We start from the raw sequence: 27,389 nt of genomic DNA on the forward strand, positions 1-27,389 counted from the left end.
AAAAAGAGCACACATAAATAGTATCACCATATTCATAACTAATTACCCAAGTCTATGCCTATGCCAATATGCCAATATAAATTTGGCCAAAAAGGCCATATATAGGGGGTTACCTACTGTATATCTTCTGTAGAATACAGAAAAGAAACACCAAGCATTACCGGGTAATCCACATCCGGCCTCATCCTTCACTATAACTGCGGCCGATATCAATAAATCCCCTATAAAACAATGCATGAGCCGTATCATTGGCGGCTGTAAAGATGTGTCTTAGGGATAAGTAACATTGCAGCTCGGAGTCAATTTACAACACTTGATGTTTGCAGCTCGAGGAAAGCTGTTGCTATAAATCCTGTAAAACTCACAGTAAAGTCTGAGTTATAGGACATAACAAGAGTGAAGCGGAGGTCAGGACTGGAGTAACTTGTCTAGTAAAATTGACAAGATCTGGAACTACTGCCGGCTTTCGACTATCCTGGAGATGATGGAGAACACACATGGTGGCCACTCTGATTCATAGCTGTCACATAAAGTAGACTTAGCTGTTCCAACACTGCCATAAACATTGGAGGAGTCAAAACAGAAAAGCTGAAGCCTAAAAGACTATAACACTATAGGATTGAATTAAATATTGACAATGATGACCATGGTGAGACTGAACTACCTGAAGCCCATAAGAGACCCACCAGAGGCCCACCACCCAGCTACCATCTAGCTATAGCAGAGGGGTGCATGTTACCTTTAATTTCATTTATGGGGCTGATATTATGGGTCCACAAGAGGTTCTTCCTGCCTCCTGACGGTGCATTTCAACCTTAATCCTGAGTCAATGAAGAACTACATAGGGTTGAGTTGTATTGTTTCGTAAATGGCCCTTGGCAAATTGTTGAAAAATCTCACTCATGCCAGTAAACGGGCTCAGAAATAAATATCCAGATTTGTGGAGCTTTACACGGAAGATGACAGCGATCACTTTTTGAAGAGGTCTCTGGACTTTGGTTTCTAGGTACTTGTTCCTAAGACTTTTCCTGGCTTTGTGGCTGGTTCCTTGGACATGGATCCTGCCTTGCACAATGTGCCTTGCCTGTTAAATACTGGAACGTGCAGTTATAGTCCTGGTCCTGACTTATAGTCCTGGTCCTAAACCTTGGATAGGTGGTGGAATTGCTTAGCTGTACAGTTCCTAAACCAATCTCGTGGTGCAGACCCTTGGTTCCATTACTGACATCGTAACTGTGTTATGACCACGTTTCATCTCCTGGCCTAGCTACTGGGCTTCATGCTTCTTGTTCCAGATCCAGGATGCACTAATGGGCTCCTTTCTTCAGGTTTCATTCTGAAAACCTTCTTGGGCTCAATGCTTTAGACTCCAGTTTGGACAAATTCTTCGCCTCTAATTCACTTATAATTACATCTCCTGGCAGTCTATCTCCATGCTCATGGTTCCACTTCATGGCCACTAGGGATGGTCCGAACCTGCCAAGGTTCGGGTTCGTATGAACCCGAACGCTCGGCAGCAGATTCCCGCTGTCTCTCTGTTGAGCGGGCGGATACAGCGGGAGGAACGCCTGGAAAACTGGGATACAGCCTATGGCTATGGCTGTATCCCAGTTTTCCAGGCTGTCCTCCCGCTGGATCCGCCCGCTCCACGGTTCGGACCATCCCTGATGGCCACATAATATTCTTCCATTTTTAAACACATTTGTAGATTCCATTCATCTGGTTAGAGGTTATGGTTATACCCATAAACTCTGTGTCCCATGTTCCAGGTCCCGATTCCAGTCTTCCATTTGTATTCCATGATCCATTTCTGCTGTTCTTCTGATCTCCATGCTTCTGGTTTCACGTCTTGGCCATATTCCTGAACCCCATGGTTGTAGTTTCCTTTTCTAGACACATTTGTTGACTCAATGCATCTGGTTAGAGGTCCTGGCTGCATATGGACTTTGTGTTCTATTTTCCAGGTTTCAGTCTGTACCTGTTTCTATCTGTGTTTCTGGCCCTGTTGTTTTGTTTGTTTGTTTTTTTTCTTGGGGTGGGGGGGGGGGGCGTACTACCCCTTTATTAAATAACAGTGGCTGAAGAAGTTGAATACAGACCAAGAGAGTCCTGGAAAACATGTATACAACCACATGCTGAAGGATTGGATCAGTTAAAAACCAGGGGACTCCACACCTTAATCCATCAGACACACTCCCAGTTGTAGCCACCCGGGTCCACCATCTTTTTTATAATCGTGACAGACAGAAGAGATTGAGCCTTCAAAATCCTAAAGATGGAGATAGTTTGTTCTGAGCCATCCAGCTGCACATTATCATCGAGCCATATAAGACCTATGAATGTGTCTATTGCTCATATCTAAACGTATACATTTATTTGAACATATTTAAATTTTATGCATCTTTTGTCTTTTTTCTGCTCTTGACTTTTATTTGGATCGGAAACACTTGGACGTTCTCATCGTTTCTCGTAAAACCTTGTTCGATGACTTTCTGTGAAGTGAGATCTTATTTATGACTCTATAAATAAAATACTTTAAAATAAGCTTCAAATATCTGAAAGTTTTTCTTTACTAACGTGAGATAATAGCTGGCATGGGTTCCCAGGTATCGGAGACTTAGAGGGCGTGCAGCTGCAGGTCTCTAGATTTTTTCTGGCACCTCGCCATCTTATCCATTTCATATAATGATGGGTTGTTTATATACAGAAACAGCTCGGATAATGATTCTTTTTAGATGTAGAGTTCATGTGGTTAGGGTTCTGCCGGCCTGTTGGTGCCCCCTTAGAAAGTTATTAGTAAAGGTCAGACTGTGTTAACCATCACTATATACAACTGACAAACGGTAATAAAAAAGACACAAGTGGTTACATCGAGCAGCGGAAGCCCCACAAAGATCAAAATCCCCCCTCAGAACAGCCCAGCTCTCTTGCGCTTTTAACATGCCACTTTTTGTTTAACCCTTTTTGTCCTGTATTAAACTTTTTGTATGCTCATGTGGGTTTTATTTCACCGGAACGATGCTAGAAGTGCAAATGTGAGAAGATGCTTGATACCTCCAATATGTATTGCATACACAGGTAACATGAGTCTCCTCTAATGAAGGAAGGACATTTTGTGTTGAATTGCTAAATAGGACCAGAATGGGTGGCCTCTCCAGGTCCATGCTGTAATAATATGGTGTGTGTGCCTCTGATGAGTCCACTATACAAGGGTATGGCAAGATTAGAATTATGCATAGTTTTCTCTAGGGCAGGCTTGGTATGAAGGTCAGACTGATCTCCCGCTGGGCCTGGGGTCTGAAATGGTAATGTGCTTTCTTGGGAGTTATTACCCAACTAAATTAATCCTTATTGCAGACCTCCTAACTTTAAATGAATGAAATGCATGCCATGGCAATTGCATGGTTGTTAAGCCAAGCCTCTAATACTACCCCCAAATAAATAGAAAGTGCAACAGCAACCAACAGGTTCAAGTGCTTACTGTACATACTGCCTGGCATACACACAATAAAAACCTGCTCTATACATATAAAAAAAATGAGGATTTGATCAAACAGAGTGTGTTACACGTATATACCCTCACTATTTTTCTTCTGATATCAAACAGAGTGTACCATGTCGCCATGTTAAGGTGTCCTCAGAGACATGGTCCTACTCTAGCATTTTTACACTAGTGATGGCCTCTGCTGGGCTAAATAAGCCTAAAACTGGGCAGATAGGAGCCAAATCTCTATTTATAGCACCCATAAGAAAGGGGGGGAGTAAAAGCCAACAGGAGGTAGCCACCCCCCATCTTCCCACATACAACAGAAAAAAGCAAAAATTGGCAGCACCTGTCACGATAGGCAGGTGATGACAAGACACGAGACAGTGGGCCCTGAATCTGATTCCACCCACTGTCACCTGCCTACTTGCCTCGGTCGACCCTAAGCGGTCGCGGACAACCACGAAGACAATCCCTATGTTGAATACGTGCAGAACATAAAACGCAGACAGACAGACAAACACAATGCGGGAAGGTAAACTAGCCAAGTCAGAAACCGAACGAGCAACGCAGTACAAAATCAGAAAGAAGCGGGTAGTCAGGGGACAGGCAAAAGGTCAGAATCCAGGCAAGATAATATAGAAAGAATAGGGCAGAATACAGGGAACTGGGGAGCTGGGATCAGTACAACTAATAGCCAGCAAAGAGAGCTGACAGTGATTACACTTTATACTGGGTCAGGAGGCCGGACCAGCACACCATTGGTCCGACCCCCTGATCCCAGATACCTAGCAGCTGGTCTGCTACAGACTGAGTGGCGGAGCGATCCGCCCCTCAGCCTGAGCATGATGCCGTTCAGCTGCACAGGCTGGGCGGCCGCCACGAGTGACACGGAGCCGCGGCGTCCCTGGTTACCAGGGACGCCGTCGGGTCTCCGTGACGTCACCCGGCTCGGGCGGCCGCCTCGGCGCTGGGTCCTAGCGCCGACAGAGGAAGCCGGGACCGAGGAGGACGCCGCAGGAGCCCTGGCAGGTGAGTTCCTAACAGCACCCCTATGCCTCTGTAGGTTGCACACTGCATGTGGCTTACCCACAGCGTACACACGATAAAAACCTGCTCTACATATATTGGAAAAAAATTAGGATCTTAGCAAACTATGTGTGTACTCCGGGAGGAATATATATGAAAAAAAAATAATAATAATAATTATATATATATATACAGTAAGCACTTGCACCTGTAGGTTGCTGTTGCGCTTTCAGTTTCTTCATCTGTATTTAAGCCACATGCAACGTGCAACCTAAAGTGTGAACAGAGGCAAAGGGGTGCTGCCAATTTTTGCTTTTTACTGATACTATCCCAATCCCTTTCCAAGTCCCAGGAGCTTTTAACGAAGAAAATCCTCTGGGTCTGGCCTCTCTGGGATGATGGGAGTCTTTCCTCGGCCCCTATGCAGAGACACAGTTAAAGTTTTGCAGGCCCTGGTGCATAGATAGATATATCCATTTGTTCATGGAGGGAGTCAGGCGATACCTAGCCCTCCACTCCAGCTGGCTCAGGGAAAATTAGCGCGAAGCTAAGTTGAGGCCCCTGCAGATATATGTATCTGTGATCAACAGATATCTCTGCTTCTGCAGCCTCTTGTTTTATGACTTTACTCCTCTGACCTATAACCTGTGTGACACCTCTGCTCCTGTCAGTGCTGCTGCACAGACTGCCATATACTGTTGAGCATTGAAGCTAAATTTTTATAGGTCAGGCATAAGCAGTCAAGCATAATGTGGTGAGGCCCCCCTGATATAAAGGGAATGTGTCATCAAATAACTTATTGTCTAAATAATGTCTTTATATTTAACATATTTTTTAAATAATTTTTGGTGACTTCTTTTATTTTCCATTTTTCTATCTATATTATAAAATAATCCTGAGATCTTGCAGTTTTCATTCTCACCACTGAGGCTAAAAGTAAGCAAACCCTTCCTGTTGTGTCTGTAGTGATAAGAGGAGGCTGCTGTAAAGTGATCTGTACAGCATTGCAGTGTCATGGGACACCAATAGATAGAGGAGACAATAGCAGCTCAATTTGGAATGACCTCTTCACAGGTCACAGAGTACACTCAGCAATGTTTCACATTCATCTCAAGGGGGAGTCTGTCTATTGACATCTATGTCCATGAGTCTTGCTGTAAAGCAGGTCACTAAATGTTGTTAAGAAGAGCCCAGGCAATATGGCAGCCCCCATAACAATGTACAGAAAGGGAAATAAAAAAAAAATTACAGTTAGAAAATAGAAACAGATTAGAATAAAAGAACATGTTTTTAAATCTGACTCTAATCAGTAACAGAAAATTTTGTTGACACATTCCCTTTAAGGGCTTAATCACAGCTGTGACCATTGTGACTCCCATCACTGTAAACATCCTATTGGTTTCATCCCACCGCACAGTCTCGGTATTACAGAATTTTTTTTTTACAATATCTAAATTAGCAAATATAACGCATGTCACATTGTCATATTGAGTTTTTAGATTATGAAACTCTCAAGACTCTCAATAACCCGAGTAAATAACAGAAGAATGACATATCCCATCCATTATTGCCAAATCCAGCACACATTTCCCGCCCTGACCTCTACGCCTCCCTGGTATCTTCCATATCTTGGTATTTTGTACATCTTGGGACAATTAATCTGATATTTGAATAATTTCTGAAATATAAAAAAATGCATCAGGCTGAAGTCTTATGGGACAAGCGAAGTGACTGAGAACCAGCCGCAGGGGAAGGATTTTTGGCCTTAGACGCAGTTTTTTTTTTTCTTTGATATGATAAAGATTTTTGGTTGTGTGGAAGCTCTTATTTGGCATTGAAGGATCCGAGAACAAATTTGAAGACCATCTTCTCTTTTCTCCTTTTATGGGAAGGTTATTATAAGCCCTGATGTTATATTCATTAGCGTTGGGCTTGGAATACGCCAAAGGCTTTGAATTATTGTCTGTCCCAATAAAACTCTATTGTATTGGCCAGACCCGTGTCCCATTATTGTGAGCCCTGCTTATAATTATAGATATGTACCAAGTGACTTTGATGTAACCAAGTATCTACAGGGAAGCCCCAAGATAGGACATTGCAATGGGGGCCAGAGATTTGCGCCATTTGCGGGGAGCTTTCTTATCGGGAGTTACCACGAATCCATAAATCACTTAAATCGATAAATCACTAAAAGATATGCAATAAAATTAGACTGGGGATGGACAAGAACAAGTCTCTGTATAGCCCTGGGCTGGATTATAGGCTGGGTATAAGAGGCACATGTCTGGGGCTTTCAAGTTAAAGGGATAAAATTATTTTCAAATCAACTGGTGTCATTTGTAAATTACTTCTGTATAAAATCTAAAGTCCACCACTTATCAGCTGCTGTATGTCCTGCAGGAAGTGGTGTATTGTTTCCAGTGTGACACAGTGCTCTCTGCTGCCACCGCTGTCCATGACAGGAACTGCACAGAGCAGGAGAGGTTTTTATGGGGATTTGCTACTACTCTGGACAGTTCCTGACATGGACAGAGAAGAGTGGAGATTTAAAAAAAAAAAAAATCATTTACAAACCTGTATCACTTTCTGGCACCCGTTGATTTGGACACAATGGGGGAGATTTATCAAACATGGTGTAAAGTGAAACTGGCCCAGTTGCCTCTAGCAACCAATCAGATTCCACCTTTCATTCCTCATGGACTCTTTGGAAAATGAAAGGTGGAATCTGATTGGTTGCTAGGGGCAACTGGGCCAGTTTCACTTTACACCATGTTTGATAAATCTCCCCCAATGTTTTTTCTCCTGAATACCCCTTTTTTTGAATAGTAGGGGACATTCACTGGTAGAAAAATTCAAAATATAAAAACTGTGTAAGTGCGTTGGGGATGGGGGGCATCCTTTTTTTTTATATACCTACTATTTAAAAGGGTAATGTAAAATCCTATAAAGCTATTTTATTAGTGAGTTATTTGCATTTGTTTGTGAGGGATTGCTTTCTATATAGGTGAGTGGAAGGAAACCGAAGAAGTGACCTGTGGTAACTGGGGAGTTATCAAGGACCAGACTGCAAAGCACTATTGGGAATTGCAGCCTCTTCCTGGTCACATGACCACAGGGGTATCCGAAGGGGCACATGACCTGCAGTTCCATTTATTACCTATGGAGTCGCTGGAAGGAGACAAGTAAAGCACTCAGCTCTTTCCGGTGTCTCCATAGAGAATGGAGCTGTGGGTCATGTGCTGACCCATGGCTCCACTCAGATAAAGTGCTGATAATGAAGTGCCGAACTACAGATCCCCAAGGGGCATGGGAGTCAGACCTCCAGCAATCTCTTACTTGTCCCTTGTCTTGTGGACCGGAAAAATCGGAAAATTGGAAAACCCATTTAAAGGAGAAGTCCGGCAAAAATTTTATACAAATTACCAATATACACTTATTACGGGAAATGCATATAAAGTGCTTTGCTTTTTTCCCTGCACTTACTACTGCATCAAGGCTTCACTTCCTGGATAAATAGGTGATGTCACTTCCTGGATAAAATGGTGATGTCACGACCCGACTCCCAGAGCTGTGCGGGCTGTGGCTGCTGGAGAGGATGATGGCAGGGGGACACTGAGGGACACAGGACACTGGGGGGACACTGAGCATCCCTCTGCCACTATCCTCTCCAGCAGCCACAGTCCGCACAGCTCTGGGAGTCGGGTCGTGACATCACCATGTTATCCAGGAAGTGACATCACCATGTTATCCAGGAAGTGAAGCCTTGATGCAGTAGTAAGTGCAGGGAAAAAAGCACTTTATGTGCATTTCCCGTAATAAGTGTATATTGGGGATTTGTGGATAAAGCAGGACAGACACAAGTACTTTGCAAATTTTTCTTGTTTTTGAAAATTCATAGTACATAGCAATACATCTTTAAATAATAGAAAACTTCACCACAGTGCTGTAGACGCGACGCTGGTCTTCACGCCGCGGCTGCGGCGCTCTTCATATCCTCAAGTCCATAGAGGCTCTCACCCTCCAGGTGACCGGAAGTGATGGAACACGCAACGTTTCGGGATTAACCCTTTCTCAAGCGTATGTAGACATGTGCACCCGCCACCATTTTATACTACTCAGTAGTCATAGCAACGTCTCACTACGGAAACATAATCATACAATTAGGTACAAACATCTTCACAAGTAACCATCTTAACATATAACATTTAGCTGTTACCATAGGTATACTTATTCATATATTGTGTACAGGGCCGGTTTTAGACTAAATGTGGCCCTGGGCAAAGTTGAAGGTGGGGCCCCATATGCTGAAATATTGTAGAAACAATTTAAGGTCCCCATACATTTTACACTTTTGTTGCTGGTACCTGTTGTTCCTGGTGGGTTCGGCCATCAGTGTAAGGTGTATGGGGCTCTCTGGACAGTCTGACAGATGATATCAGTGGACATAGGGGGTCGAGCTTGATGGAAAATCAACGCCCAACCTCTTTGTTCTCAGAGAGATAAGCCGCCATCAGATCTGTATGGCTATGGCTTTCCCCTCTCATAGAGAACACAAGAACACTCAGATGTGGCAAATTTCTGTGTATGGGGAGGACTGGACGGATTGGGAGAGATAATTGTCAGCTGAAGGATTGTTCAGCCAGCAGTTATTGGAAGTGTACGGCCACTTTTAAGGCCGTATTACACGGCCTGATATTCCGCAGAAGTGAGCGCCAATCTGGTAGAATGGAGCTCGCTTAGAGAGCCTACTACATGGCTCTTTTATGATGTCTTTTACATGTCGGGACTGCCGCTACATGCCAGGACTGCCGCTACATGCCAGGACTGCCCCTACATGCCAGGACTGCCCCTACATTCTGGGACTGCCGCTACATGTCAGGACTGCCGCTACATGTCGGGACTGCCCCTACATGCCGGGACTGCCGCTACATTCTGGGACTGCCGCTACATGTCAGGGCTGCCGCTACATGTCAGGACTGCCCCTACATTCTGGGACTGCCGCTACATGGCGGGACTGCCGCTACATGTCAGGACTGCCGCTACAAGTCAGGACTGCCGCTAGTGGTGTAAACACAAGAACTATTTATATGAATTGCTTTAAAAAAAAAAAAAAAATCACTATAATCAGGACCAAATATTACCTCCATACCGTTTATTAAGAAAACACACTATATATAGGCCAATATTACCACCATAAAGTGACCGCCCCATAATGACTCTATATACACTATATACAGACCAATATTACCGCCATAGAGTGACCACCGCATAATGACTCTATATACAGACCAATATTACCGCCATAAAGTGACCGCCCCATAATGACTCTATATATACACTATATACAGACCAATATTACCGCCATAAAGAGACCGCCCCATAATGACTCTATATATACACTATATACAGACCAATATTACCGCCATAGAGTGACCACCGCATGACTCTATATACACTATATACAGACCAATATTACCGCCATAAAGTGACCGCCCCATAATGACTCTATATATACACTATATACAGACCAATATTACCGCCATACAGTGACCACCGCATGACTCTATATATGGACCAATCTTACCGCTATAGACTGACCACTGTATAATGAATGACTCTATATACACTGTATACAGACCAATATTATGTGGCTGTCAGTCTATGACTGTACTATTGGTGTATATAGTGTATATATAGAGTCATTATGTGACAGTCAATCTATGGCAGTAATGACTCTATATATACGCTATATACAGACCAATATTACTGCCATAGACTGACCACCACATAATAACTCTATATACACACTATATACAGACCAATATTACTGCCATAGACTGACCACTGTATAATGACACTATATACAGACCAATATTACTGCCATAGACTGACCCCTGTATAATGACTCTATATACACTGTATGCAGACCAATATTACCGCCATAGAGTGATCGCCACATAATAACTCTATATACACACTATATACAGACCAATATTAACGCCATAGATTGACCACTGCATAATGACTCTGTATCCAGACCAATATTATGTGGCGATCACTCTATGGCGGTAATATTGGTCTGTATATAGTGTGTATAGAGTGATTATGTGGTGGTCATCCTATGGCGGTAATATTGGTCTGTATATAGTGTGTATAGAGTGATTATGTGGTGGTCACTGTATGGCGGTAATATTGGTCTCTATATAGAGTGATTATGTGGTGGTCACTGTATGGCGGTAATATTGGTCTCTATATAGTGTCATTATGTGATAGTCAATCTATGGCAGTAATGACCCTATATACACTATATACAGACCAATATTACCGCCATAGAGTGACCACTGCATAATGACACTATATACAGGCCAATATTACCGCCATACAGTGACCACCACCTAAGGACTGAATACCACCTTATTATTTTTCTCAATAAAATACATCGTATTGCCTTATATACATAGGAGCTGCAGCCAATCAGCGGCCTCAGTGGTCACCTGCAGCAATTACATAGGACTGATGAGGCCAGAGAATGGCTGCAGCTCCTATACACAGTACATTCACCTCAACACTTGGAGTCAGCAGTGCTTATACACACACACCATTATATATATATATACACACACTAACACATCCATGAAAACACATTATACAGATACAAACCATCCAGCCCACACACTATACACAGGACATGTAACACACACTACATTCATCCATTATACACATAGCATTCATACACACACTACATGTACAGAATACTTACTCCCTCTAGCATGCTGGGTGTAGTGGTGCATCTCCCTCATGTACCTTGCAGCAGCAGCAGGCTGTCATCCTCACCCGGCAGCCCTCTCCTCCATCGTCCCGACAGCTCCACACCAGAGCAGGAAGTCACGTGCAGTAAGAGGAGCTGGAGGGAGGGGGAGGGGGAGCAGACACCAGCCCAGCGCAGCAGCCAGGAATCACTCCCAGACGCTGCCTGTGCTCTCCTCTCCACTGGAACTGCGGTAGGGGGCCCCTGGGGGATGGGGGCCCTGGGCATTTGCCCTGCTTGCCCCCCCCTAACGTCGGCCCTGATTGTGTAGGTTACATATCAATACTGTATACGATGGAAAAATATACTGACTACATTTACAAAAATACGGAGAAGTTGCATACTTCGTTGAGGCCTTAAGGGTTAAGCGATTCTAAACAATGGATCCAATATGTTTCCTTTTGAAGCAACCTATGTTTTGTTTCACTCTCACTGTTTGCAAATACCTGTTCTAGTACTTCCCATCTCAAATCATATACTTTGTGGCCATTTTCTTTAAAATGCCTCGCGACAGAGGTCTCTCCAAACGTCTTCCCTCTCTCTTTCTCTTTTTTTTTTTTAAAAGGTTTTATTTATGCATTTTTTCATAACCAACAGTTACTGCATAGTTAGAAAAACAAAACAAAGAACAAAAGAAAAAACCAGGAACAAAACAACAAAAGCACTATTAACACATGACCAGCCTTCACGGCATTGAGTTCCACACAGCAAAATTAGGGGGCAAGGCCTTTTGCACACCATGTAACCGTATATAGAGTCTCGAATTCAGGGGTTATAATATACGAACTAAATATCTATGGCTAAGCCCCTGACAAGGTAGACACTCTCAAGATGAGAGGAAGCCCCTTTCATATAGACCCAATGCCAAAGGCCAACCTCTCAAGAACATACTACACATAACAGACATTGAACATTCTCACACCTTACACTCCCTGCGACACTCCCACCCCCCACCCCCAGCCCGGCACCGCCCGCGCTCCTAAGACTATATCGGAGAGGCCGTTTCAGGAAGGGCCAACCAGTGCAACCAAACCTTATCAAATTTTTTTGGGCAGTTTCTCTTCTGGTAGAGTATTCTATACAGGGGGATGTATGAGTTAACCAGTGTCTTCCATTGCCCTATAGAAGGGGTGTCTGGAGATTTCCATGCCATGATCACTACCTTCCTGGCGCAAAAAAGGAGAATACGGAAAAACAATCTCTTGTACGTGCCAAAGATAACAGTATCTATGACTCCCAGTAAACACACCTGGGGCGATAAAATCCGTGGAAAATCAAAGTGCTGGTGCAGAAACCGCAGCACTGAGGACCAGAAGGGCAGTACTCTAGGACATGAAAATACTGAGTGCAGAAATGTACCTACATCACCCTGACAACGGAAACATGTATCATCAGTCGCTATACCTAGGAGTTTTAGCCGTGCTGGAGTAAAGTAGACTCGGTGGAGAAAGCGGAATTGAATGAGAATATCCCGTGCACTCACCACTGAAGAGAGGAAGTAGTCAGTAACATCCTCCCAATCATCCTCTGAGAGCTCGGGGATGTCTCCGAGCCACTTGGTGTATGCAGTTTCATAAGGCTTGTGACTCATTGTTTGAATAAGGGCATATATATTCGTTAGTGGTTTCTCCAGATCTTCATTGCGCAACAGGGTCTCAAGGCTCGAGGTTGTGAGAGTAACTTCTCGCGACCCAAACCCAGCCCGCACCAACTGGCTCAGCTGAAGGAAGCGGAACGGATCAATTGGGGGGCAATTAAGTGAGCACTGCAATTCACTAGAGGAGACGAGGCCCGAAGAACCAGGAAAGAGCTGACCCACATATTTAAGTCCCCTAGAGGTCCAGTATCCCACTGCTGGGTGTTCAAAAAACCGCGGCAGGTGAGGATTCAACCACAGAGGCGTCTTAGGAGATAAGTACGGAGTGGAGCTATGTAATATCCTCTGCGCCTGGATCCAAGCAACCGCCACAGCTCTCACCGGAAGCAGCGGAGCATCACCCACCCCTTTGTATCTGTATAGAGTATTCGCCAGCCCCTCATATGAACCGGCAAGGGCTCCGTATAAAGAAGTGGCCGCATTGCTGTAGTCTATATCAAGCCACCAGTGGGCGTAGACCAGCTGTGAAGCCAGATAGTACGCCCAGAAGTTGGGGGCAGCAAGTCCTCCACAATCCTTGGGGGCCTGTAGGGTAGAGAGGCTAAATCGCGGAGACCGACCCTGCCAGTAGAAGGCCCTCAGTATGCTATCTAATTGTTTAAAGTAAGAACGGGGGAGGGGGGTGGGACAGTTATGCAAGAGGTACATAAATTTTGGAAGGTATATCATTTTAACTATATTAATACGCCCCAGTAACGACAAGGGAAGGGAACCCCACGCCTTCAGTCTAGTTTCAGTACGGGACAAGAGCGGGTCTAAGTTAAGCGTTTTATAGTTGGAGACTGCAGGGGAAACAAGAACTCCAAGGTATTTAAATTGTTGGACAACAAGAATGGGGACTGGATGGTGTTGAGGTTTTGGAACAGCATTGGGGAGGGGAAACAGAAGTGATTTATCCCAGTTCACACTCAACCCAGAGCAGGACCCGAACTGAGTTAGGAGGGTTAGTAGGGAGGTAAGGGACGGACCATCATCCGCCAGGTAAACAAGGACGTCGTCCGCATACAAGGAGACCTTTTCGACCAGAGAGCCGCGTTGGATGCCTTTAATGGAGTCTAGTTGCCTGATCGCTACGGCCAGAGTCTCTCTTTCTCTTTTACAGTTTTTTGGGCAAATAGCCGAATCGCAGAGCGATGTTCATTGAGTCTCACTCTGACTTCTCTAGTTGTTTGGCCAACCTAAACCAGTCCGCATGGACATTTTAACATATATATCACATTAGTGCTTCTACATGTGTACATTCCTTTTATAGGTATCTTTTTACCACTCCAGGGGTGCACAGCACAACTAAGTCACCCTTGATAATGTTGTTGCAGTTCTGACATGAGAGACATGGGGATTTGTATAACTTTTGGGGGGCAATACAATAATACAATAAAAAATTTTACCGGACTTCTCCTTTAGGGTGCGTTCACACCTACCGGATCCGCAGCTGATTTTCATGCTGCGAGTTTGCAGCCAAATCAGCTGCGGATCCTGTACTGTGAATCTCAATGGGTCCCATACACACAGCGGATCCGCTGCCTGCATGGGACCCGGCCCCTTTAACCCCTGCGCCACCGCCGGCCGCCCGCAGCTTACAGCCCCGGCCCCCTTAAACCCCCGCACTGCCTGCACGCCCAATCGCCTCCTCTGCCCCCCCGCACGCCCAATCGCCTCCCCGGCCTCCCTCGCACGCCCGATCACTGCCATGCCCCCGCCCCCCGCACACCCGATCGCCGCCATTGCCACCCCGCACGGTGCGGGGGTTTAAGGGGGCTGGGGCTGTAAGCTGCGAGCGGCCGGCGGCGGTGCAGGGGTTAAAGGGGCTGCGTGTATGGGACCCATTGAGATTCACAGTACAGGATCCGCAGCTGATTTCGCTGCAAACTCGCAGCATGAAAATCAGCTGCGGATCCGGTAGGTGTGAACGCACCCTTAAGGTATCTATGAGCCGTTGCACAATGGATACCACTGGCGCTCCATGTATTACATTCCTTTACAATGGATTCTATTGGTTCCATCATTCGTATAGGAAAAATAATGCTGCACATACCGCTATTCTTCAAAACTTTCAATACAGTCTGACAAGTCATTGTTCAGTGTTGGAGAAATGTATATAGGTATAACGCTCCTTGCATCACGTGTATAATACAGAAGTCATAGCTCATCCCTCGCTGGCTCTCAAGGTCAGTAGAAGTGAAGCCCTTTATAAATGGAGGGGGGAGCAGGTGCACTATGTGTCACTTTCCAAGTAAGAGAACTTCATTCTTTACACCGGATGCCAATTCATAAAGAATACTCTCTTTCATCATTGTGCTCTGTGTGTCATTGACGGTGCTCTGTGCAATGTCATGTATGTGGGTTGCACTATATGAAAGCTCAAAACCTGAATAGCAGAAAATACACAAAAGACACAATGCACCGAGAATGAATTTTCAGAATTGTTGTGAAACTTTCTATGTGTAAATGTAATGCTGATGCCTGGAAGTTTACTAGGGAAACCTGTGCCACAGCTCCACACCAGCAGGGGGCAGTGTGTCCTCCCATACGTCATCACACCAGCAGGGGACAGTCTGTCCTCCCATAAATCATCACACCAGCAGGAGGCAGTATGTTCTCCCCACATCATCACACCAACAGGGGGCAGTGTGTCCTCCCCACATGATCACACCAGCAGGGGGCAGTATGTCCTCCCATAAATCATCGCACCAGCAGGGGGCAGTATGTCCTCCCCACATCATCAGACCAGCAGTGGGCAGTGTGTCCTCCTCACATGATCACACCAGTAGGGGGCAGGGTGTCCTTCCCACATCATCACACCAGCAGGGGGCAGTCTGTCCTCCCATAAATCATCACACCAGCAGGGGGCAGTATGTCCTCCCCACATCATCAGACCAGCAGTGGGCAGTGTGTCCTCCTCACATGATCACACCAGTAGGGGGCAGGGTGTCCTTCCCACATCATCACACCAGCAGAAGGCAGTGTGCCATCCTCACATCATCACACCAGCAGGGGGCAGTGTATCCATCCCACATCATCACAGCAGCAGGGGGAAGCTTGTCCTCCCCACATTTATCACAGCAGCAGGGGGAAGGATGCCCTACACCTCATCACACCAGCAGGAGCAGTGTGTCCCCCACATCATCACACAAACAGGGGGAAGTGTGTACTCTACATCAGCACATCAGCAGGGGGCAGTGTGTCCTCTATATCATCACACCAGCAGGGGGTAGTGTGTCCGCTACAACATTACTCATGCAGGAGGCAGTGTGTGTCTTCCCACAGCAAAAGCACTCGTCATGAGGCCTCTATACTCCAACCTGGATCCAAAACAGAACATGAACTCATCACTAAAGGAAATACGGTTCCGGTCAGTTGTAGCCCAGGATTCTTCTTCAGGACACCATTGCAAATAAAGGCATCTGAGTTTGGCAATTAAAGGACAAGTAATGGAAATGGTCTTGGCAGAGACACAGATGTAATGAAAGGGCGGTCTGTGTCTGGATGTCCCGTAGGTCAGCCTCAGTGATCATAAAGCAATGGCATATCCTATAGATGGGAAACACCCTTTAAAGAAGCGCTGGGAGTCACCATCCTGGCTAACTTCAAAAGTCCCATAGACATCAGTATGTGTGTGTGTGTTTGGCTACTTCTCCTATAAGTGGTTGCTACTGGTTGTTAGATGAGATGGGGCCCCATCAATCAATACCTGGCTCTGAACTAAGACCTAGTTTAGGTCATATACAGGTTATAGATGAAAAAGTAAATAAATATATATATATATATATAGAGAGAGAGAAAGAGAGAGAGAGAGAGATATAAAATAAGGCCAGGTTTAAGTTTAGTTTGCATATTTCCCCAATAAACATTATGTTTTAATGCGCAGATGTGAAGTTTCATATAAAGTCATTGCTACATATTGCATCTGTAACTAGAAGACATCTGGCTGCTCCATCTTCCAGGCCGGGCAGCTGGATAACTACTGAGAGCCGCTTGTAGTCCTCTAAGTTACTGATGTGCTTATACTGCCCCAACTGTGTACACTACAGCCTGCTTTCAGATGTAAGTCCCATCTATAGCGAGAACACAATACAGTGCCCAGGACATGTATGCCATACATTGTCCTGGTAGTGTCATGGAGTGCTCAGATGGTTCTATCACAGTGCCCACATACAGGGCTGATTTGTAATTGTTCTAGCTGAGCTGCAGGCTTTTCTAGGTCTAGTCCATACCCGACAGGTGCCATACATCTGACCCCCACTGTCAGCATATCTGATCACTTTGATGCCAGCCATTTAGCCCCTTAGATGCCAAAATCAATCGTATCTGACAGGCACCAGTACTCCAGGGCTCCAATCACTACCCTGTGCAACACTTACAGGGTGTCATTGGTTTGAATAGAAATCAAGAGCTTTCTAAAGGCCTCTGCTACTGCCATGTTAGATGTCCAAGTACAGCCTGCTATAGGAGGCTATACTATCAGAATGAAGATTTTTTAGTACACTGCAATACAATAGTGCTGCAGTGTACTACACAGGCAAGCAAATAACTGCATGTACAAGTTCCCTAAGGGAATTAAACATGAAAAAAATTAAAAGCTATGAAAATATAGAATAAATCTAAAAAAAAAAAAAAACAAACTAAAGTACTCACCCACTGCCCACAGTATAAAATTAAAGGGGTACTCTAGAAATTTTTGAATCGACTGGTGTCAGAAAGTTATACTGTACATACTTGTAAATTACTTCTACTTAAAAATCTCCAGTCTTACAGTACATATCAGCTGCTGTATGTCCTGCAGGAAGTGGTGTATTATCTCCAGTATGACAAAGTGCTCTCTGCTGCCCCCTCTGTCCATGTCAGGAACTGTCCAGAGCAGGAGAAGTTTTCTGGTTCAATGTTTTTATTAGGTTTTTTAAGAACAAATTACAAAAGAGAAAATCTATAAGCACTGACTTTAGTGCCAACAGTATAGTTAACGTTTAGAAACAACAGGAATAACATTGGGTATATTATATAGATATAAAATTGTGGTAACATACATTCAGCATGGTAGAATGACATTAGTTTCTATGGGGATTTGCTACTGCTATGACAGTTCCTGACATAGACAGAGGTGGCAGCAGAGAGCACTGTGTCAGACTGGAAAGAATATTCAGATTCCTATTGTCTGATATTACATTCTGTAAGTTAAAATAAATCATCCATTACTTAGTTGGCAAATGCACAGTAAAAATAAACCATTAAGCACTAAGCCATACAATGACTGAGCTGGAGCTGGCCGGAGAATTCTCTGTTCACCTTACATCCATCAGACATCAGGAGCCGTTCCCTCTGATAAACCTTCCTCTTTGTAAATATTTTAATAAGTGTTAAAATCCGACTCTGCAAATAGTTTCTGGAAAAATTTATTTTTAGCCTTTTTTCCAATTTCACCTTATTTGGATGTTTTGTGCATCAATTAGAAAGAAACAATTGGATTACTCTGTTATAATTAAACATTAGGGGATGACATCACAGGGAACTGTCCGGCTGTTCTGAGAAAATGCTCATTCTTGGTTTCATCTACATTTCATTGTGGCATCTAAAGTGATGATGACATAAAGCCAACCATTACAGGTAATAGAAGGACAAAGAATTATGAGACAGAATTGTGAGTGCAGCTCTGGAGGATAATACAGGATGTTGCTCAGGATCAGTAGAGGATAAGTAATGTAATGTATGTACACAGTGACCCCACCAGCAGAATAGTGAGTGCAGCTCTGGGGTATAATACGGGATGTAACTCAGGATCAGTACAGGATAAGTAATATAATATATGTACACAGTGACTCCACCAGCAGAATAGTGAGTGCAGCTCTAGAGTATAATACAGGATGTAACTCAAGATCAGTACTGTATGTACACAGTGACCCCACCAGCAGAATAGTGAGTGCAGCTCTAGAGTATAATACAGGATGTAACTCAGGATCAGTACAGGATCAGTAATGTAATGTATGTACACAGTGACCCCACCAGCAGAATAGTGATTGCAGCCAATTAGAACCCCTCCAGTGTGACTGAGTGGGTCACAATCTTTTCCCCTGACTGCCAGAGGCCTCTTACCTCCATGCAGTCAGCTCTGCGATGTTCTTATAGAGTCTGCTACAGGGAGGCTCTATGTGAAGTTTGCAGAAAACACTGATCAGTGCTATGCCATGGCACTGCATTGATCAGTGTAAGCAATTTAGCAGGACTTAAAAAGTGCAAAAATGTTTTTTTTTTATTTAAAAAAATATGACATAGCCCTTCCCCAAAAAAGTTTAAACCCCTCAACTTTCCCATTTTAAATATAAAACAGATAAAAAAATAAACATATTATATATCGTAGCATGCGTTATTGTCTGATTAAATAAAATAACAATAGTGTTCCCGTACGGTAAATGGCATAAACTAAGAAAGCAAACAAGCACCAAGATTGGTGAAAAAATTAAAACCCCAAACATCCTGTAGGTTGAAAATGCCACCTTTGTCCATGTCAGGAACTGCCCAGAGCAGAAGAGGTTTTCTATGGAGATTTGCTACTGGTCTGGACAGTTCCTGACATGGACAGAGGTGGCAGCAGAGAGCACTGTGCTGGAAGACTGGAGATTTTTAAATAGAAGTAATGTACAAATCTATAGAGTACTGGAAGTACTGGAAGACTGGAGATTTTTAAATAGAAGTAATGTACAAATCTATATAACTTTCTGACACCAGTTGATATAAAAAAAATAATAATAATAAATAAATAAAATTCTCAGGAGTACCCCTTTAAGGCCAAGATCCACTGTGTCCTTAAAGCGTAAAATTTTTATCCAAACTGTGAACTGAAGCCTAAACATGGACATAAAATTTTAGGTATGGTAAAGGTTAAGATTTAAAAATTTGGGGCAAATTGGGATAAATCATGACAGGCGTCAAAGGAAAATGTAGCATTTACCAGAAGCTGTGACAATCCATTATACATAGTGACATTTGATGTGAATGATATCACAGTGTGACAGTGCTGGAATGGCTGCTTTTTGTCAGAGTGATCTGAAGCCGATACAGTTGTTGCAGATAATTAGCGCTTCCGTCTTGGTGAAGAGCGGTTTCATGTGTTGACTCACGTCAAGCTGATATCCATGGCAATAAACAGTAAGTGACTCAGCTCGGCTTGAAGCACTCCACGCCAAATTGCCAAAATTATCATTGAACAAAATGTTTTTTCTCCGAACAGAAGAGACGGAATGTGAAAAACCACTGTAAAGTACAAATAAACACAAACGTACGGAGCAAAGGAGGAAAACGAGATTAACACAGGGATTAAAAAGAACACGTTTCGGGGATTGTATGTATACAGAAAAGGAGGTCATAAAATACACTGCTGTTTCACCTTCATACAACTTTAACCCCTTAAGGTCAAAGCCTATTTTCGTTTTTGCGCTTTTGCTTATTCCATTTTAAGTTTAAAAGTCCATAGCGCTTGCATTTTTTCACCTAGAGACGTATATGAGCGCTTATTTTTTGCGAAACCAATTGTACTTTGCAATGACAGGCATTATTTTTCCATAACATATGCTGCGAAACCGGTAAAAAATCATTTGCGCTGTCAAATTGAAAAAAAAACGAATTTGTTTTGATTTCGGGGAGTTTTGCATTTACGCCGTCCGTCCTATGGTAAAACTGACTTGTTATGCATGTTCCGCAAGTCGTTACGATTACTATGATATATAACATGTATAACCTATATTGTATCGGATGGCCTGTAAAAAATTCAAACCATTGTTAACAAATATACGTTCCTTAAAATCGCTCCATTCCCAGGCTTATAGCGCTTTTATCCTTTGGTCTATGGGGCTGTGTGAGGTGTCAGTTTTTGCGCCATGATGTGTTCTTTCTATCGGTACCTTGATTGCGCATATACGACTTTTTGATCGTTTTTTATTACATTTATTCTGGATTTGATGCGACCAAAAATGCGCAATTTTGCACTTTGGAATTTTTTTGCGCTGACGCCGTTTACCGTGCGAGATCAGGAATGTGATTAATAGTTCGGGCGATTACGCGCGCCGCGATACTAAATATGTTTATTTTTTTATTTATTAATTTATATTTATAAAATGGGAAAAGGGGGGTGATTTGGACTTTTATTAGGGGAGGGGATTTTTTATTAATAAAAACACTTTTTTACTTTTTTTTTTACTGTAACTAGAAGCCCCCCTGGGGGACTTGTATATAGACAGCACTGATCTCTCATAGAGATCAATGCTGTGTATATACACAGCAAAGATCGATTAGATCGGTCATAGATTACTATGGCCTGCTGCAGGCCATAGCAATCTATTGCCGAGCCGGGATCAGCGTCATTCCGACGCTGAGGCCCGGGCCGGCCAGAAGAATAGATCTCCCCCCCGCGATCGCATCGCGGGGGGGAGATCTGTCCCACTAGACACCAGGGAAGTGAGGAGCAAAGCCTCTAAGTGCAGCTGTCAGGTTTAACAGCTGCACTTAGAGGCTTAATTAGCCGGCGCGGCAACGGGACCCGTGCCGGCTAATAGAGTCACTGCCCGGCTGCACGTGTCAGCCGGGGTCAGCGCCGTTCAGAGCGGGGTCCCGGCGGGACCCCGCTCTGAACACCCCGAGCGGCGCCATGACGTATCAGATACGTCATGGGTCGCTAAGGGGTTAAAGGGAATGTGTCATCGGAAAATTACTTATTGTGTAAATAATGCTTTTATGTTAAAAAAAAAAAAAACATTTAGTTTTTTGGTTAAAAAAATAGATTTCAAATTTTTCATTTTTCTATTTATATTATAAAATAATCCGGAAATCTTGCAGTTCTCATTTTCACCACTGGGGCTAAAACTAAGCTGAGACTTCCTGTTGGGTCTGTAGTGGTAAGAGGAGGCTGCTGTAAAGTGATCTGTACAGCATTGCAGGGTCATGTGACACCAGTAGGTAGATAGCATCAATACAAGACAATAGAAGCTCCCTGTGAAATGACCTTTTCAAAGGTCACAGAGCGCGCTGAATGAGGTTTCACATTTATCTCAAGGGAACAGAATATGCTTTTTGTCCTCTATGTCCATGGGTCTTGCTGTAACTAAATGCTGTCAAAAACAATCCAGGCAATACAGCAGCCCCCATAACAATGTATAGATAGTGAAATTTAAAAAAAAATTCTGCCAGAAAATAGAAACAGATTAGAATAAAAGAAAAAAACTTTTAGTATCTGACTCTAATCAGTAAAAGAAAATTTAGGTGACACCCTTCCTTTAAATGGGTGTCATTGTTAGGAATAAAAAATAAATCAGCAGGGGAGGTGATATATAGAGATGAGCGAATCTTTTGGACTTTTGGACAGTTTGCCTGTGATCCTGGCTGCATACAGTAGTTGCGCTCCCGGGAATATGCGGAGAGGATATTCCAGGGAATCGATCTGGAAATCCCTGGAATATCCTGGCCGCATATTCGCGGGATCGCAACTATGCGGCCGCGATCACAGTCATGATAATAGAGCGCAGATGCTTTTGGTCCGACAGTCCGCTCATCACTAGTGATATACTACTTAGCAATTGACTTCATTAATTTTTTTGCATGTTTTCTATATGAAATAAAATGCTATATACATTTGGCCACTAGGTGTCTCACTTACTGGAAAACTGCAGTCGAGGCTCCATCACTAAGGCCATTGGGTCTTTAATAACATCAAAAATAACACACCACACCCAGGAAGTGATGTCTGGTGGCCCATGAAGGATGAATGCTAAATGGCCAGTAGCTTTGCATTGCTGCAGATGAGTAAACAGACTGATAAAAAAAAGGCTCCACCCGCTGTGAAATACAGAAACATTAAAGAGGACCTGTCAACCCCCCCCCCCCCCCCCCCCCCCTTCCCCCGTGCCTGGGCAGAGCCCGGCCGACCCCCCACTAGAGGCCCTTAAACGTACCCCATGCACGAAGTCCTGCTCCTGGACCTGCTCCCATTGCCGACATATTGCCGGTGAGAGCCCAGTGCGCGCTCATCAGAGATAAGTCTGACGCTCATAGAGAATGACGGCTCCATTCATTCTCTATAAAGGCCCTATTCCACGGAACGATTATCTTCCGTATTCGGCCGATATCGGCTGCTACGGACGATAATCGTCCCGTGGAATAGAGTGCAACGATCAGCCGACATCGTTCATGTCGGCTGATCGTTGCAGTCGCTTTTTTTTCAACATGTTGAAAAATAAGCGACTGATATAGCAGCGATCTGCTGCCGGTGCTCCGTTGACTAGGAGCATCGGCAGCAGACGCTGCTATATCCTATGGGCTGCCCGGACGATCAGCGATCACCCGGGCAGCCCCCCCGCAGCTCAGCGCTGCCCCCTCCCGCACTTACCCGCTCGCTGCAGCCGCGATGAATAGCTGAGAGCGCTCGTTTACGACTCGTGTAATAGGCCCTTAAGCGTCGGGCAATATGTCGGCAATGGGAGCGGGTCCAGGAGCGGGACTTCGTGCATGGGGTAAGTATAAGGGTCTCCACCGGGGGGTCGGCCGGGCTCTGCCCCGGCACGGGGGTGACAGGTTCCCTTTAAGCAGCCCACAGGGCACTGAACAGGAGCAGTGAAATTATAATTAAAAAGACAGCTTATATAAAGCAAGCATTATTTTTTTTATTTTTTTTTACTTGTTTTTTAGGTCATGATAGGTACACTTTAACATGTTCTTTCTCATGCTTTTCTGCTAATCTAATATAATGTTTTTGTTGTTTCCTCACTATCATCACAGACTGGATTACATGTGACAGGATAGACGGAGACCTCTACAGCCAACACTTACTGTTACAGACCGGCATCAGCAATCACACTGATATTGGTCATCTAATCCCTTAAATGGCACAATCAATAGTGATCTCAGCATTTAAAAGATAAATCATGGATGTCGGGTGCCTAAGTGACACCTCCACAATGTGATTGTGGGGTGCTGATCAGTTTCCATAGAGGTCAAGGGCCTTCATGCTAGTCACTAAGCACTCGGCTTATACAGCCTGCCTCTGTTTTGCTCTACAAGCAGAGTGGGATCTGATATTATTATCAAATAACATATTATCAAATATTATCAAATATTAAAGCATTGGTTAGTATAAGCAATCTGATGTCCCCTAGAGGGACATAAGAAAAAACTGCAAAAAATATATATATATAAAAAAACCTGCACCTAAAAAAAAAAAAAAAAAAAAAATTGGCATCACCTGAATTGTTCGTACTATTAAAATGCATTGTTATCGATTGGCAAAGATGGGGGGGGGGGGGGGGGGGGGGGGGGGAATCTGTGTCAGGTTTCACTAGAAGCAGTTCACTACAAGTTGATTTTTCTTTATGGGGATGTAAAACTTTTGTGACCCACTATAAAAACACACTGAAAATTCTCCCTGGGGAAGACGTATGGGTTTATCATCCAGGAGAATCAGACAGGCGAGATGGTGGTACTATTAGAGGTCCAGGTATATACACTGGGGGACATGGCTTCCAGCCTATATATATACATATATATATATATATATATATATATATATATATGTATGTATATATATATATATATATATATCGGTGTATAAGACCATTAACACATTCTTCTCTGCTTACCCTTTAGAAAAATTATATTATTGTTTTTATGTATTTTACATATTCCTCTGGGGGAAGAGAGATCATCACTACTGGGGAGCACAGGGGAAGGGGGATGATCACTACTGGGGGAACACAGGGGAGGGGGATCATCACTGCTGGGGGAGCACAGGGGAAGGGGGGTCATCATTACTGGAAGAGCACAGAGGAAGGGGGATCATCATTACTGGGGGATCACAGGGGAGTAGATCATCACTAGTGGAAGAGCACAGGGGAAGGGGGATCATCACTACTGGAAGAGCAGAGGCAAAGGGACATCATCACTACTGGGAGAGCACAGGGGAAGCGGGATCATCACTCGTGGAAGAGCACAGGGGAAGGGGGATCATCACTACAGGAAGAGCAGAGGCAAAGGGACATCATAACTACTGGGAGAGCACAGGGGAAGAGGGATCATCACTACTGGGGGAGCACAGGGGAAGGGGGATCAGCACTACTGGGGAGCAGAGGGGAAGGGGGATCATCCCTTCGGGGCAGCACAGGGGAAGGGGGGATCAACATTACTGGGGAATCACAGGGGAAGGGGGATCATCACTACTGGTGGAGCACAGGGGAAGGGGATCATCCCTAGTGGGGAGCATAGGGGAAGGGGGATCATCACTACCGGGAGAGCACAGGGGAAGGGGGATCATCACTACTGGGGAAGCACAGGAGGGGAAAGGGGGATCATCCTTTCTGAGGATCTCAGGGGAAGGGGATCATCATTACTGGGGAGCACAGGGGAAGGGGATAATCCCTACTGGGGAACACAGAGGAAGGGGGGTCATCATTACTGGGGAGTACAGGGGAGGGGGGTCATCAATACTGGGAAGCACAGGGGAAAAGGGGAAGGGGGATCATCCCTACTGGTGAGCACAGGGGAAGGGGGATCATCACTACTGGGAAATCACATGAGAAGGAGGATCATCACTACTGGGGGAGCACAGGGGAAGGGGGATCATCCCTACTGGGTAGCACAGGGGAAGGGGGATCATCACTACTGGGAGAGCACAGGGGAAGGGGGATCATCACTACTGGGAGAGCACAGGGGAAGGGGGATCATCACTGCTGGGGGAGCACAGGGGAAGGGGGATCATTACTGCTGGGGGAGCACAGGGGAAGGGGGATCATCACTGCTGGGGGAGCACAGGGGAAGGGGGATCATCACTGCTGGGGGAGCACAGGGGAAGGGGGATCATCACTACTGGGGAGCACAGGAGGGGAAATTTCTTACTGGGGAGCACAGGAGAAGGGGGATTATCACTACTGGGGAGCACAGAAAGATGGATTATCACTGCCAGGGAGCACATGAAGAGGGATTATCACTACTGGGGAGCACATGAAGAGGGATTATCACTACTGGGGAGCACAGGAAGAGGGATTATAACAACTGGTAAGCACAGGAAGAGGGACTATCACTACTGGGAAGCACAAGAGAAAGGATTATTGCTATTTCTGGGCACAGAAGGGGGGCATTATCACTATTTGGGGGCACAGGACAGGGGATTATCACAATTTGGAGGCACAGGAGAGGGGATTATCCCTACTTGGAGGAGGGCGCTGGAAACATGTGGAGCCTTAAATGTTTGTCTGATAGATGCTGTGGGGACAGGTCACAAGGGTGCAGGATAGACTAGCTACGCCTCTGATAAGGGGCATATGCCAAGACTCCCACATCACCCTGAGGATATAAGGCATCAACCAGACCATCTAGATTTGTGCAAAAAGAGAAAGCTCATCCACTTTTTCATTATTTTGGAGTGCTGCCAATGTTGGCTAGTTTGCATGATAAAGTCTTATCGAAAGGACGTGTACCTGTCCTTGTGTTACTGCTGCATATGGTATTTTCTATCTGTAGCTGCTGTTTTATCAGATCAAAGTGATACAGTATACCACAACATTGCTGTTAGAGGGATTTTACTCTATCTATCTATCTATCTATCTATCTATCTATCTACCTTCTATCTATCTATCTATCTATCTATCTCCTATCTATCTATCTATCTATCTATCTATCTATCTATCTATCTATCTATCTATCTATCTATCTATCTATCTCCTATCTATCTATCTTCTATCTATCTCCTATCTATCTATCTATCTATCTATCTATCTATCTATCTATCTATCTCCTATCTATCTATCTATCTATCTATCTATCTATCTATCTATCTATCTATCTATCTATCTATCTATCGGACATGTATGTTACCCTCTTGCACAGTCTGTATAATAGAGTATTAGGAGGAGGGGGGAAACTTGTCTCCAGACCCAAACTTATGTTGCTGTATGATCCCTCCTCCATGATGAATGGAGCTCTCTGCTGTTTGTGTCTATACCCCCTCCCCTCAATACTGGAGTATTAACCTGTCAGGTCTGTATATACTGTAGAGGGCGAGACCCTGCTTGCTGAGAACCACTGTACAGCCCTCTCCCCAGGTCACCGACCAGCTATATATCAGGGGCTCTCACACATGGCTGGCAAATCATTCTTGACACCCAGAGACAGGGAGGTCAGGGGTCAGGGGTCAGCTCCTACCATGACTCGACACTGTCTACACTCCTACTGACTAAGAGAAGGACACTATACCCCCACCATGAAATATCACTGAATAATATAAGAGAAGGACGCTACCCCCTCCCCATCATGTAATATTAGTGTATAATATAAGAGAAGGACGCTACATCCCCCATCATGTAATATTACTGTATATTATGAAAGAAGGACACTACACCCCCCCATCATGTAATATTACTGTATAATATAAGAGGAGAACA

Source organism: Dendropsophus ebraccatus, chromosome 7, assembly GCF_027789765.1.
Source record: "Dendropsophus ebraccatus isolate aDenEbr1 chromosome 7, aDenEbr1.pat, whole genome shotgun sequence".
Classification (NCBI taxonomy): Eukaryota; Metazoa; Chordata; class Amphibia; order Anura; family Hylidae; genus Dendropsophus; species Dendropsophus ebraccatus.